The sequence below is a fragment of the Lygodium microphyllum genome, unplaced genomic scaffold (genome assembly GCF_053477565.2).
Source record: "Lygodium microphyllum isolate KBCC unplaced genomic scaffold, Lygodium_microphyllum_v1.1.10 scaffold_165, whole genome shotgun sequence".
NCBI lineage: Eukaryota > Viridiplantae > Streptophyta > Polypodiopsida > Schizaeales > Lygodiaceae > Lygodium > Lygodium microphyllum.
The window spans coordinates 79,660-94,970 of record NW_028229648.1 but is presented as its reverse complement, the minus strand read 5'-3'; the positions used below and the strand labels follow the sequence as shown (position 1 = coordinate 94,970).

The 15,311-nt window shown below is 43.6% G+C and overlaps 1 pseudogene; it reads left to right on the top strand.

Annotated features, from left to right (window-relative positions):
* The first annotated feature begins 2,024 nt into the window (after positions 1–2,024).
* LOC148008360 (importin subunit alpha-1 pseudogene) lies at positions 2,025–12,105 on the top strand (annotated as a pseudogene).
* Positions 12,106–15,311: the final 3,206 nt, after the last annotated feature.

The following is a 15,311-nucleotide window of genomic DNA, read 5'->3' as shown; positions in this document are numbered from 1 at the left end:
AGAGGAGCATTCAGACCTCAAGTGAAGAGAGTTCAAGGTCACAATCAGGGACAAAGGAAGAAAGCAAGGACAAATAACGTCAACAACTTTGTTTCTACTCAAAGTAATGGCCGAAACCTCCGATGTTTCCACTGCAACGAACCCGGTCACTTCAAGAGGCAATGTCCCAAGCTCAGCGGGGGACATCGTTGTCGTGATGCTGCGCATCCGAGCCGTATACACCTCCATTTTTTTTGTGCATTTGTGTTAATTTCTGCGTGTGATTTATTGTTTGTGTGATGCATTTTAATAATCCGCATCCAATGTATATATTCCCTTAGTGCATGCGCATGATTTTGTTTGGATGCATGATGTGTCACCATTGCTCCTTTCTCACTGAAATCCTCATGAGAGATTGATAATATATAACCTGTCAAAGGCTGTCATAGTGGTTGATCAGGTTGTGAGGAGGATGAATTCCGTCAATAGGACTGAAATGCTGATTGCAAAGAGAGGTCAGACATCAGATGTTGCGGTAAATCACTACGTCAGAAGCAAGGAGATGAACAGAGGAACATGAACAAAAATTAATGCCCTTATTACGAGAATAAGTGGATGATGATGCTGTGTCATAGTGGTGGGGTAAAAAGGAAGGTCGCTTGCCTAATTCTAACATGTGAATAAGAGAAAGAAAAACTAAAGATAGAGGAGAAAAGGAAGGGAAAAAGGAGACTAATTGGGGAAAAGAGTATTTTTGAATGGCAAAAAGGGAGGGAAAAAGACTGGTTGTCACGGGATGGAAGAAACAAGAGGAGAAGCTATGACGGGCACGGGGGATCTTCTTCCTTCCAGCTTGAAATCGAGGTCACTAGTTTATTTTCCGCTATCCTGGGTGTTGCATAATCTACTATGTTCATGGGCTTTGCAGCACTCCCGTAAGACTCTGTGGCACTGAGTTCTCGTATCCTTCACCCCTGCAGAACAAGTCCAGCATCAAGGGGAAACATTCTCCACCGGAACTTTGAGCTACAATGGAATGATCGAGAAGAGCATCTTCTTGTACTGATAAAACTGCTACGATAGGAACTCCTTGATGCCGCACAATGCAACTACTCCAGCTATTGTTGTGGTAGAAACTCCTTGATGCCACACAATGCAGCTGCTCCGGCTATCGTCGATGGCTGGAACTCAAGAAACCTTAGATCTCGATTGACAAGGCATGGAGAACCCGTTGAGCACTGTTGCTTAGCCCGACTCTTCGCATTAAGTAATCAAAGGTGGTTCGGGCATCCTGTGCAAGCTCAAGAGAGTCACAGACTGGCTCAGCGCAAGCATCTACGCAGCCTTCTTCACGTCCTGGTGGACAGGTGCTCCTGCGTGATGCTAGACACGCTTGATTTTCCCGACCAGGAGAGGACCAAGGGGGCAGATGAATGCTGGAGCCTGTGTATGGAGGAGGCGTAGGGTCCCAATTAGATGAGGCTCTCTTCCGCTTCCCCCAATTGTCCTCAAGATTTCGTGCAAATCTACTCTGCGCCCCCCCCCCGAAGGAAATTGATCTTCAAAATTTGGACTTGATGTGTGAACGAAGCTCGCAACCAACACCTCAGATTCTCCTACCGTTGTTGCCGCTTTTTATCCAGAGAAGTTGTGGATTTGCTTGCTGAGATGAATCGATGTCTTACACGGCCAGTTTGGAGAAGATAGCTAATCCTCAGATGGGAAGAACAGAATTCGAATAGGTGGGGGATCTCAGTCTGTCGGAGTCTAGGAGAGTATTAAAAGGCTCTGTCTGTGCTCCTCTGCACCCTCAGTCGGTGTGCGCTGCTTTGATCTCTACAGGTCTTTTGACTTTCACGCCTATTTAGGTGGGTGTATCGCCCTCTCTTTGTGTAGGCGTAGCGTGTGTGGTCACTTGTTTGGAAGCGAGAGATGGAGAGAAGCTCGCGATATCGAGGGGCAGAGGAGAGAAAGTGAAGGCTGTATTAGATTCAATTGCACCAGCAGTGGGTCTCTCTGTAGGCCTGGCAATTGGGCAAACTCAGATGGCTGCTGAAGCATCTGAACTTGTCTTTCTTCCAAGGAAGTGCATGCACAGTTTTAGCAAGTCTGAAGCTGAGCTATTGGATTCTACAGAGAGTCGTGTGGACATTCTTGTAACTACACCGGGAGCCAGGGAAGGGCTTCTCGCATAGTCAAACGCACCCTTTGCGCAGCTGCAGTTGGTGCATTTAGTGGAGTGGCGATTGGGAATTGGTGCGTGAACTCAGAGCTGCTGATCCTGATGTTTGGATGATTGAAGTGCTTCTGGTGACTGCCGACAGAGATGATGCACAAATTCAGTTTATCATCAACCACCAAGTGCTACCCTGCTTGCTTAACCTTCTTACACAAAACCATAAGAAGAGCATCAAGAAAGAAGCATGCTGGACTAAATTAAACATAACTGCAGGGAACAAGGAGCTATTTCAGGCTATAATTGATGCGAATATAATACCTCCTTTAATATCAGTATTGGCAAATGCTGAGTTTGAGATCAAGAAAGAGGCTGCATGGGCTATATCAAATGCAACATCTGGTGGAACGCATGATCAAATCAAGTACCTTGTGAGTCAAGGCTGCATCAAACCTTTGTGTGATCTTCAGAATTGTGCAGACCCTCGTATCATAACTGTATGTTTGGAGAAACTTGAGAACATTCTTAGAGTTGGTGAAGTAGAGAAAGATCTGGGTAATACAAGTGGCATTAATCAACTACAAAGTGCTTCTTCATCTCTGAGAGGAGCCCGTATACAAAAATAGGTGTGTCTACCTATGGTGCAGGGTCAGCTTAAGCTGGCTTTAATCATCATCCTCTCAGTTTTTGCCATTATCCTGGTTACAGCATTGGGTACAGGAATCAGATTTTACTTCTAGGATCTTACTTGTATGTTAATCTGGACTACGGAACTTCAGCCTTCATTAATCCTCCTAGCTCTTATAATGGTTATGGATATGGTTCTAGATGCATTCTTTGCAAAGATCTCTTCACAAACAGGAAACTGAATATGTTCAGATTTTTCTGCACATGAGCTTCATGTAACTCATTTTGACAAGAAATATAGTGAACTTTGACTTCCAATATTTGAGATCTTCGTGTTAGTCTTTATATCTTGCTGTACCTTGAACCCCGTGTTCTGCAGCTCTCGCACGATCTCTTCGACATTTCTGGTGAACCCGACGTGAAAGTGCTGCGTCATCAGCAAGATGGGAGACTCGCAAGAAGAGATGTCAGATGATAATGTCATGAAGAACCTGTTTCAGTCATTTACCATGTATATGCAGCAGCAAGTTCATGCAAAACGAGACAGTGATGCTATGGATGCTTTGAAAGCTGTCCAACAGGAGATGAAGCAGTTTAATGGTCAGCAAGTGTCAACTTATCTGCATTTATATGAAGAAAAGATGAAGTTTTTTGGAGTTTCCCAAGATGTTTGGAGCCGCTACTTCTTGCGGATCGTGGTTCGAGCTCTTGAAGGTCGAATTGCAGAAATTCAAGAAGCACATGCAGGTTGGGCTGAATTTAAAAAGGCATTAAAAGATGAATATTTCCTGGAGGATACAGGTCTTATGAATCGCAGGAATTTTTTAGCATGGGTTTCTATGCCTAATAAGGGACTTTCTGTTACCGCTCTTCTGCGAGAGTTTGAAAGCCGTTATGATCAGTTGGATGGGACTGAACAACAAGCTTTGGAGATGCAGAAAGTGGAGTTGTTTTTGCAAGCTGCAGATGCTGATTTACAGGAAAAATTGGATGATCTTTTGGAAGATCAAGCTACTGATTCAGGTTTAAAGACGGAGTGGAGACATGTTATTGATGCTGTGAATGCCCTTGTCAAGAAGCAGCGCAGGAGAGTCAGATTGCATCGTAATACAGGATTAGTTCCTGAAAAATCCTTGGAGACTTCTTCTTCTACCCCTGCTGCTTCTTTGCCTAAGCCTACTCCTCCTGTTGTAAATCCACCAGTTCCTGCTGCTCCAGTGCCCTTATCTGTAGATGATGTTATTAAAGGCTTGGCGGATTTGACAATTGAAGCAGTCAAAGCTGAAGTTGGTAAGTTAAAGGAGCAACTTATGTCAGTACCTGCTGTAGCACCTACTCCAGTGACTGCTTTTCCAGCTGGTCAAAGAAAAGGGCGTCGATGTATTTGGTGTGATAGTACAGAGCACCAACACTGCAGAGATTGTGATGCTTTTCAGGAAGCACGTAGGAAGAATGTAGTGTTCTGGGGACAAGATGGGAAGATATGGCTGACAGAGACTGGCGCTCCTCTTGACACGAACTTTGGTAAGGGAGGTATGAAGAAGCTTGTTGATGATATGGCTGCGCGATCAGCTTATGTGAGTGTTAGAGGAGATGCTTCAGCTTTTGGAGTCCAGCTTGAGCAGAAATCTGATGGAGACTCTGCTTTATGGTCTTCTGCCTTGGAGATAGCGAGAAGAGGAAAAGTTCAAACTTCTACTATGACTTGTGTGGGCTCTAGCATCCGAGGAGAGACCGGATGGGATTCTCCTGTTGACAGGTATTCTATTTTTGCTTATATGGCTAAAATGCAGGGTTTAGATGCCATGGTTGAGGAAAAGAGAAGAAGAGATGAGGAGGGTCCTAGCTCCTCCAAAAAGACTAGAGGGGGTGACTTTGTTTCACCACCTATTTCAACTCCACCTATGTCAAATTCTCCAACTCAAACAGGTTCTGATCAGCCAATGGAAGACAAGCAGAAAGAAAAGAGGCAATCAAGAAAAGAGCCAGGATTCAAGCTCTTGTCAGACCTTGATATGCAAACGGATATGAGTAAGATTTTTCATGAAAGAATTTTGAATAGTGAAGTCACTTTTACTGTTGGAGAGGCTCTTGGGATAGCTAGAAGAGAAATACAGGATCAGATGCAGGATCTTTTGCGGAGGAAACGACATGCAATGGAAGGACCTGCTTTACAGGGATTGTGGCATGGAGCTCTTGGAGAAGAGCATGATGATGCAGTGATGGTTGAGAATGCTTCTGTTAATCCGCAATTGGAGAAAATAGTGCAACCTATGCAGTATGAAGATGATGAGTCCCCTATTCTCATTCCTCGTAGCCATTTTTCACGAAGTCATTGGGCTAGAGCAACCACTGAGACAGTGGTAAGGATTGGAGAGAAACAAATTCCCTTGATTGCTTTAGTTGATCATGGTTCTGAAATTAATCTTATTGCTCGAGGTGTTTATGAGAGTGGCAAGTGGCCTATGGATGCAGAGCATGGCTGGCGCATGAGAGCCGCCAATAATACTTCTGGTGATATGTATGCTGCTTGTCCGAGTATCAGAATTTCCATTGGTAATGTTGAGGAGGATTATCATTGCTTTGTTCAGGATTCATGCTCCTATCCGATTATTCTTGGACAGCCTTTCATTACAGAAGCAAGAATGGAAACAAAAGTGATGGATGACGGATCAGCTTATGCGCGGATACGCAGTAAAGATGGTATGCGAGCTGTTCAGTTTATGACTGTTGGGGTAAATCATCCGAGAAACAGGGACTCCTTGCGTGAGGCACCACTACCTACGAAGGAGTTGGATTTTCATTAAGTACCGCTGTCTTGCGAGACGCCAGTGGTACGGAGCGGAGAAAAGAGGAGATCTCGCCTCCTGGCAGTCAGTCTTTCTCCAATAACTTTGTTGGATTTACTTCAGATAGTTCGGTAAGTTATCAGAAAATTTCAGATTTGCCTAGAGCTGCCAGGCAGTACATTGGTCGAAAGGAGAAAGAGTTGAAGAATGCAGGTATTTTGCAAGCAGAAGAGCATGTGGATGGATTGTATGAAGGAATGTCTTATGCAGATACATTGTTTGAGATGAGAGCAATGCTGAAAACTGATGTATGCAAGGGTTCAAAGATCATACCTGTGCAAACCTTGGATGTGTTTCAGGAAATTTCTGGTTTTATGCTGCAAACAGAGTTAGAGGCTGAGAAAACTCAGCAAACTGAATTTATGGCTGATCTTGATCAGCTAATAGAAGTGCAGAGGGTTGAATCCATTCAGCCAACAGAGTTGAATGCAGAAAAATTTCTGCATACAGAGTTTCAGGATGCGTCTATGCAGTCCATTGAGTCGAGGGCTGAATTCATTCAGCCAATAGAGTTGAATGCAGAAAAATTTCTGCATACAGAGTTTCAGGCTGCACCCATGCAGTTCATAGAGCTAAAGGCTGAAATTTTTCAGTCAACAGAGTTGACAGATGCTGAAAATTTGCAGAAATTGCAGCAAAGGAAAGAATGCTTGAATGATGCCAAGGTTGACACGAAGTATAAAACAGTTGATAAGAAGGTTAAGCCGGTTGCAGGCCCGCTTCCTTCTGATAGTGATGAGCAGATTGAAAAAGCTATGAAGCAGCCTATGTTGAGGGATCCTGCAAATATTGGACATAAGTTTACAGCTGAAACTCTTGCAGAATTGAAGATTGGAAATGAGGATTTTTTGCTTCCAGTGGAAAAAGAATGTTTTAGAGAGATGCTTGGACGTCATGGTAAGGCATTTGCTTTCTTTCCACATGAAATTGGCTGCATTAGTCCCGAATTGGTTGCACCTATGGTCATCTTCACTGTTCCTCATGTACCATGGAATATACGTCCTATACCTGTGCCTAAAGCACACTTGCCAAAGCTGATAGAGTTGCTGAATGAGAAGATTAAAATGGGGATTTTGGAGCCCTCTTCTGCACCCTATTCTAACAGGTGGTTTACTGTTCCAAAGAAGAATGGTACTTTGAGATTCATTCAGGATATGCAGCCCGTGAACAAAGTGACAATCAGGAATGTGGGTACAGGTCCAGTTGTGGATGAATTTGCTGAGGCTTTTGCAGGACGAGCCATCTATTCACTAGGTGACTTGTATTCAGGTTATGATCAGTTTCAGCTTGCCTTGGAAAGCAGGGATATTACTACTATGCGGACACCTATTGGTCTTGTGAGGATGTGTACCTTGCCTCAAGGTGCTACAAACTCAGTTGCTCATATGATGAATGCTATGCATAGAGTTCTTCGAGACTATATTCCGCAGTATACCATGCCTTTTCTAGATGATGTGCCTATTAAGGGTTGTGCAGAAGAAGAAAAGAATGAAAGTCTTGATTTGTGTGGATGTAGACAGTTTGTGGCTGATCACTTGAATGCTTGTGAGCAAATATTGACACGATTAGAGGAGGTAAATTTGACACTTTCAGGGCTGAAATCTGTCTTTGCTGTTAATGAAGTCATCATAGTTGGGCATATGGTTGGATATTATGGCAGAAAGCCTTCTCCTGTAAAGGTGGATGCCATAAACAGGATTGCAGAGTATTGCTCGACCACTTCAGAGGTGCGGAGATTTGTGGGAGCTTGTGTATTTTACATGATTTGGATTCCTCATTTTGCTCATATTGCAGATGTTCTCTATCAGCTGCTTCGAAAGGGGCAGAAATTTCATTGGGATGAGAAGCATTCAAAAGCCATGCGTAAGCTTAAGAAGCTGTTGCAATCAGCTCCTACTCTACGCAAGGCGGATTATCAGTGTGGACGGCCGATCATGTTGACAGTTGATACTAGCCCTATTGGCATAGGTTGGGCTGTGGGACAAGATGATGCTGATGGAAATAGGTATGCTATCCGCTTTGGAGCTAAAGTTCTTAATGAGCGACAAAGGAGATATCCGCAGATCAAAAGAGAGTTGTGGGGAGTAGTCACTGCACTGAAGTGTGATAAAGGGTATTTCATTGGAGCTTCAGTTATTGTGGAAACAGATTGTTTGCCTTTGCTTGGCATGATTACTAGTTGCTCGACTCCAGATATAGCGATGCTTCGATGGATTGCCTATATCAAATCATTGAATCCAGAATTTCGACACATAGCAGGGAAAGATAATCCAGTTGCTGACATGCTTTCTAGAGCGAGATATGAGGATGAGGAGTCAATGCTTGCAGAAGATGATGAGACAGAGTTTGCTACTTCTGTCCTTACTCATGATTGTCATGTATCTACTGTTGAAGCTTTTATTGAAGAGCTTTATGTTGATGAGTGGCTGCAAATTGGACAGTATCTAAGTTCATTGACTCGAAGAGCTGATTGGACAGATGATGAGTTCAAGAAAATCAGAAGGAAGGCTTATGGGTATTTCTTGAAGGATGGTTTACTTTGGAAGCATCCAAGAAAGAGAGGAGGTTTGCCCTTGAGAGTAGTTTGTGATGAAGCCATGCAAATACAGATTATGCGAGAGTTTCATGAGAGCTCATGGGCAGGACATAGAGGTGTGTGGGCTACCTATGAGAAAATCAAAGAAAGGTACTGGTGGAAAGGGATGTATAAAGATGTTTCTCACTTTGTGGAGACTTGCAGGGATTGCCAGCTTTACTCTATAGTGCGACATCGTGATGAGTTGCATCCGACTTATCCACTATGTATGCATTACAAGTGGGTAGTAGACTTGGTTACTTTGCCAGTGGGACTTTGGCAGATGAGATATCTTGTCTTGGCTAGGGAGGATCTTACAAACTATGTTGAAGGTAGACCATTGCGGACGAAGACTACCACTACAGTATGTAAATTCTTGTTGGAAGAAATATTTTGCAGGTATGGATGTATAGGCAAGATTACAGCTGATCGTGGAGAGCTAGATGCTGATGAAGCTAGAGAATTCTTCTCACGGCTTGGGATTAAATTGGCTCTTACTACTGCCTACAATCCAGAGGGAAATGGCAAAAGTGAAAGAGGACATCCGCCTATAGTTAAAGCATTGGCAAAAGCTTGTAGAGGTCGGATTGGAGATTGGCCAAGATTGCTACCTTTTGCATTGTGGGCTGATCGCTCTACACATAGTGTGACTACTGGATACATGCCTGCGGAGTTGATGTATGGGCAAAAACCTGTCATGCCTACTGAAATTTGTGCTCTCACTTGGAGTGTTCTTCCTTGGCATGAGAATTTATCAAGGGAAGAGTTGTTAGCCCTTCGGATTCGTCAACTAGAGAGAAGGACGGAAGATGTGCAGCTAGCTGTTGACCATTTGAAGGCAGCCCGTCTCAGAAATAAGGACAGGTTTGATTTAAGGCATCGCTTGAGGCCTAGAGTCATAAAAGAAGGGGATTGGGTTCTAGTCTACGACAGTAGTCTAGAAAATCAGCATAGTAGCATGAGAAAAATGGTTCAAAGATGGTTTGGACCGTATGAAGTGAAAAAGGTTTTTGACAATGGTACTTATGAGCTGGCTGAATTAGATGGAACATTATTGAGGGTGCCTATTGCTGGAAAACGAGTCAAGATTTTTAAGAGAAGAGAAGAAGAAGAATATGAACTTGAAGCATTGACAGAACAAGAGCAGGTAGATGAAAGACATGCAGAAGAAACAGAAGACATAGAAGATGGAGCCGATGGAGAAACAGGTCCACTAGAATCAGAAGATGGACTTGACCTGTTTGTGGACTTGAATGATCCTGGATAGTTGGCACATCCGGAGGATGCGCAGGTTTAGAGGGGGTGGATGTCGTGATGCTGCGCATCCGAGCCGTATACACCTCCATTTTTGTTGTGCATTTGTGTTAATTTCTGCGTGTGATTTATTGTTTGTGTGATGCATTTTAATAATCCGCATCCAATGTATATATTCCCTTAGTGCATGCGCATGATTTTGTTTGGATGCATGATGTGTCACCATTGCTCCTTTCTCACTGAAATCCTCATGAGAGATTGATAATATATAACCTGTCAAAGGCTGTCATAGTGGTTGATCAGGTTGTGAGGAGGATGAATTCCGTCAATAGGACTGAAATGCTGATTGCAAAGAGAGGTCAGACATCAGATGTTGCGGTAAATCACTACGTCAGAAGCAAGGAGATGAACAGAGGAACATGAACAAAAATTAATGCCCTTATTACGAGAATAAGTGGATGATGATGCTGTGTCATAGTGGTGGGGTAAAAAGGAAGGTCGCTTGCCTAATTCTAACATGTGAATAAGAGAAAGAAAAACTAAAGATAGAGGAGAAAAGGAAGGGAAAAAGGAGACTAATTGGGGAAAAGAGTATTTTTGAATGGCAAAAAGGGAGGGAAAAAGACTGGTTGTCACGGGATGGAAGAAACAAGAGGAGAAGCTATGACGGGCACGGGGGATCTTCTTCCTTCCAGCTTGAAATCGAGGTCACTAGTTTATTTTCCGCTATCCTGGGTGTTGCATAATCTACTATGTTCATGGGCTTTGCAGCACTCCCGTAAGACTCTGTGGCACTGAGTTCTCGTATCCTTCACCCCTGCAGAACAAGTCCAGCATCAAGGGGAAACATTCTCCACCGGAACTTTGAGCTACAATGGAATGATCGAGAAGAGCATCTTCTTGTACTGATAAAACTGCTACGATAGGAACTCCTTGATGCCGCACAATGCAACTACTCCAGCTATTGTTGTGGTAGAAACTCCTTGATGCCACACAATGCAGCTGCTCCGGCTATCGTCGATGGCTGGAACTCAAGAAACCTTAGATCTCGATTGACAAGGCATGGAGAACCCGTTGAGCACTGTTGCTTAGCCCGACTCTTCGCATTAAGTAATCAAAGGTGGTTCGGGCATCCTGTGCAAGCTCAAGAGAGTCACAGACTGGCTCAGCGCAAGCATCTACGCAGCCTTCTTCACGTCCTGGTGGACAGGTGCTCCTGCGTGATGCTAGACACGCTTGATTTTCCCGACCAGGAGAGGACCAAGGGGGCAGATGAATGCTGGAGCCTGTGTATGGAGGAGGCGTAGGGTCCCAATTAGATGAGGCTCTCTTCCGCTTCCCCCAATTGTCCTCAAGATTTCGTGCAAATCTACTCTGCGCCCCCCCCCCGAAGGAAATTGATCTTCAAAATTTGGACTTGATGTGTGAACGAAGCTCGCAACCAACACCTCAGATTCTCCTACCGTTGTTGCCGCTTTTTATCCAGAGAAGTTGTGGATTTGCTTGCTGAGATGAATCGATGTCTTACACGGCCAGTTTGGAGAAGATAGCTAATCCTCAGATGGGAAGAACAGAATTCGAATAGGTGGGGGATCTCAGTCTGTCGGAGTCTAGGAGAGTATTAAAAGGCTCTGTCTGTGCTCCTCTGCACCCTCAGTCGGTGTGCGCTGCTTTGATCTCTACAGGTCTTTTGACTTTCACGCCTATTTAGGTGGGTGTATCGCCCTCTCTTTGTGTAGGCGTAGCGTGTGTGGTCACTTGTTTGGAAGCGAGAGATGGAGAGAAGCTCGCGATATCGAGGGGCAGAGGAGAGAAAGTGAAGGCTGTATTAGATTCAATTGCACCAGCAGTGGGTCTCTCTGTAGGCCTGGCAATTGGGCAAACTCAGATGGCTGCTGAAGCATCTGAACTTGTCTTTCTTCCAAGGAAGTGCATGCACAGTTTTAGCAAGTCTGAAGCTGAGCTATTGGATTCTACAGAGAGTCGTGTGGACATTCTTGTAACTACACCGGGAGCCAGGGAAGGGCTTCTCGCATAGTCAAACGCACCCTTTGCGCAGCTGCAGTTGGTGCATTTAGTGGAGTGGCGATTGGGAATTGGTGCGTGAACTCAGAGCTGCTGATCCTGATGTTTGGATGATTGAAGTGCTTCTGGTGACTGCCGACAGAGATGATGCACAAATTCAGTTTATCATCAACCACCAAGTGCTACCCTGCTTGCTTAACCTTCTTACACAAAACCATAAGAAGAGCATCAAGAAAGAAGCATGCTGGACTAAATTAAACATAACTGCAGGGAACAAGGAGCTATTTCAGGCTATAATTGATGCGAATATAATACCTCCTTTAATATCAGTATTGGCAAATGCTGAGTTTGAGATCAAGAAAGAGGCTGCATGGGCTATATCAAATGCAACATCTGGTGGAACGCATGATCAAATCAAGTACCTTGTGAGTCAAGGCTGCATCAAACCTTTGTGTGATCTTCAGAATTGTGCAGACCCTCGTATCATAACTGTATGTTTGGAGAAACTTGAGAACATTCTTAGAGTTGGTGAAGTAGAGAAAGATCTGGGTAATACAAGTGGCATTAATCAACTACAAAGTGCTTCTTCATCTCTGAGAGGAGCCCGTATACAAAAATAGGTGTGTCTACCTATGGTGCAGGGTCAGCTTAAGCTGGCTTTAATCATCATCCTCTCAGTTTTTGCCATTATCCTGGTTACAGCATTGGGTACAGGAATCAGATTTTACTTCTAGGATCTTACTTGTATGTTAATCTGGACTACGGAACTTCAGCCTTCATTAATCCTCCTAGCTCTTATAATGGTTATGGATATGGTTCTAGATGCATTCTTTGCAAAGATCTCTTCACAAACAGGAAACTGAATATGTTCAGATTTTTCTGCACATGAGCTTCATGTAACTCATTTTGACAAGAAATATAGTGAACTTTGACTTCCAATATTTGAGATCTTCGTGTTAGTCTTTATATCTTGCTATACCTTGAACCCCGTGTTCTGCAGCTCTCGCACGATCTCTTCGACATCGTCAAATGCCTTTCCAAGGTGCAGGCCGCGGTCAAGGAGCCGCCACCCGTGGAAGAGGAAGAACTGCCTGCATTACCAATAGGCAAAGATGTGAAGCAGAAGAAGAGGAAGATCCGAGTATGGGAGCAGAATTTGAAAGAGCGACAATCCATGCCGCTTTACACAAGAAAGGGCCGAATCGCCAGTTCTCGGTGATTCAAACACCGTCGGACTATCAAGGTAAAGGTTTCAAAACCTTGATTGATTGTGGCAGTACACATTCCTTTATCTCACCAGTATGTGCAAAAAGATTAGAAATAGCCACAGTAAAAGCACCTACCCTGCTTGTGGAATTGGCAAACGGTCGTGAGGTAACTTGTGCTAGGCAAACTGCTAAGGAAGAATTCTTTCTGGGAGGAAAGAAAACCTCAGTCAAATTCAGAGTCATGAATTTAGGTATCCATGAGTGTCTACTCGGGATGGATTGGCTTAAGCCTAATGACACCCACATCCACTGTGGAAAGGGTCAAGTTTCCTTTCGAAACTCTGAAAGGGAGTTTGTCACAACTCAAGGTGAGGCAGGAGTGCCAAGAATCCAATTAGCCAAAGTATCACGGATCATAAAAGGAGTCAGAAAAGGATTACCCGTTTACCTGATCAAACTCAACAATTAGATCAAAAGCAAGAATCTCATGAAGGACCTTCTTGGCTAAAGGAATATGCTGACGTATTCCCTGAGGAATTGATTGAACTTCCGCCTCCAAGAGAAGTAGATCATGAAATTAGGCTAGTGCCTGGAGCTGCACCAGTTGCAAAGAGACCTTATAGAATGTCCATACCTGAAGCAATTGAGTTGAAGGAACAGCTCAAGCAACTGTTGGATCAGGGTTACATCCGACCTATCAACTCACCGTGGGGAGCTCCAGTACTATTCCAGAAAAAGAAAGATGGGACACTTCGACTATGTATTGATTACCGAGGGTTGAATCAATCAATAGTCAAGAACAAGTATCCTATTCCTAGAATAGATGAGCTTCTTGATCGTCTTCAAGGCGCAAAGATCTTCTCCAAGATTGATCTCAGGTCAGGTTACTATCAAATAAGGATCAAGGAAGAAGATATTCCAAAAACGGCCTTCAATACAAGATATGGGCACTTTGAGTTCTTGGTTATGTCATTCGGGCTTACAAATGCACCTGCCACCTTCAATAGATTAATGCATGATATTTTTAGACCATATCTTGATGATTTCGTGCTTGTCTTCTTCGATGACACTTTAGTCTATTCTAAACAGGAAGAAGATCATGAACCTCAACTACGGATTGTCCTTGAGACAATGAGGTCTCATAAGCTGTATGCAAAAATGAAGAAGTGTGCATTCTTCAAGCGTCAGATTGAATATATGGGATTCATAGTATCATCAGAGGGAATATCAGTAGACCCAGCCAAAGTCAGGGATGTGATTGAATGGCCAATACCAGTATCCGTCAAAGAAATACTTAGCTTTCTTGGCTTGACAGGATGGTATAGGGTCTTTATCAAAAACTATGCTTTGATTGCAGCACCTCTTACAGACTTACTAAAGAAGCAGACTTCTATTACATGGTCAACTCCCGAACAAAATAGCTTCAACAAATTGAAGCAAAGTTTGGTATCAGCACCTATTCTAAAACTTCCTGACCTCAATAAAGAGTTCGAGGTAGTAACTGATGCCAGCATTCTTGCCTTGGGGTGTGTACTTATGCAGGAAGGTCATCCAGTAGCATACTCTTCAAGGAAATTGAAGAGTCATGAAAAGAATTATGCCACGCATGATCTGGAATTATTAGCTGTCATCCATGCTCTAAAGCTTTGGAGACACTACCTGTTGGGTAACAAGTTTACTCTAGTAACCGATCATAAGAGTCTCAAATGGATTTTTACCCAGAACGAGCTCAACATGAGGCAACGTCGGTGGATCGAAGTATTGGAGGAATATGATTTTGAAATCAAGTACCGACCAGGGAAAGAGAAAGTAGTTGCCGATGCACTCAGTCGCAAGGCATTCCTAAATTCCCTAATCTTGCAGAACCCATCAACGGCCAGATCTTTGGCTACAAAGGTATCTATGCCAAGCAACCCTATACTTGAACTAGCTAGAGAGGAAGCATGCCATGATTTGGCCTACCAAACAATGATAAAGGAAATATCTACCAAGGAGCAGATTTAGAGGTCGCAAGCTAAGTATCAGGAATTTTCCATTGATAATGGGCTTGTCTACTAAAGAACAAGGCTGTGTATACCAACAAGCCAGTCACTTAAGCAGAAGATATTATGGGAAGCTCATGATTCCCCTTTCGCAGGACATCCTGGCTATGCAAAAACTCTTAATGCAGTTAGGAAGAGCTACCATTGGGAAAGGCTTAAAGGTGACGTTCTCAAATATGTCACTGAATGTTTGTCTTGCCAACGTATCAAGGCCAAACATGTCATGATGCTAGGAAAACTGCAACCACTTGACATTCCCCAAATGAAATGGGAATTCATGAGTATGGATTTTGTTGTGGGCTTACCCCAAATCCAAGGAGGATACAATTCCATTATGGTTGTGGTTGACATGCTTACCAAGGTTGCACACCTGATTCCAGTAAAGACAAACTAAAAAATCTCCGACATTGCAAGATTGTTTATCAAGGAGATATTCAAGCTACATGGGTTACCTAAAAGAATCATTAGTGATCGAGATTCTCTCTTCACATCACACTTCTGGAGAGCTATCTTTGAAGCTATTGGGACTCAACTCTGTTTTAGCACCGCCTACCATCCCCAAATGGATGGACAAAC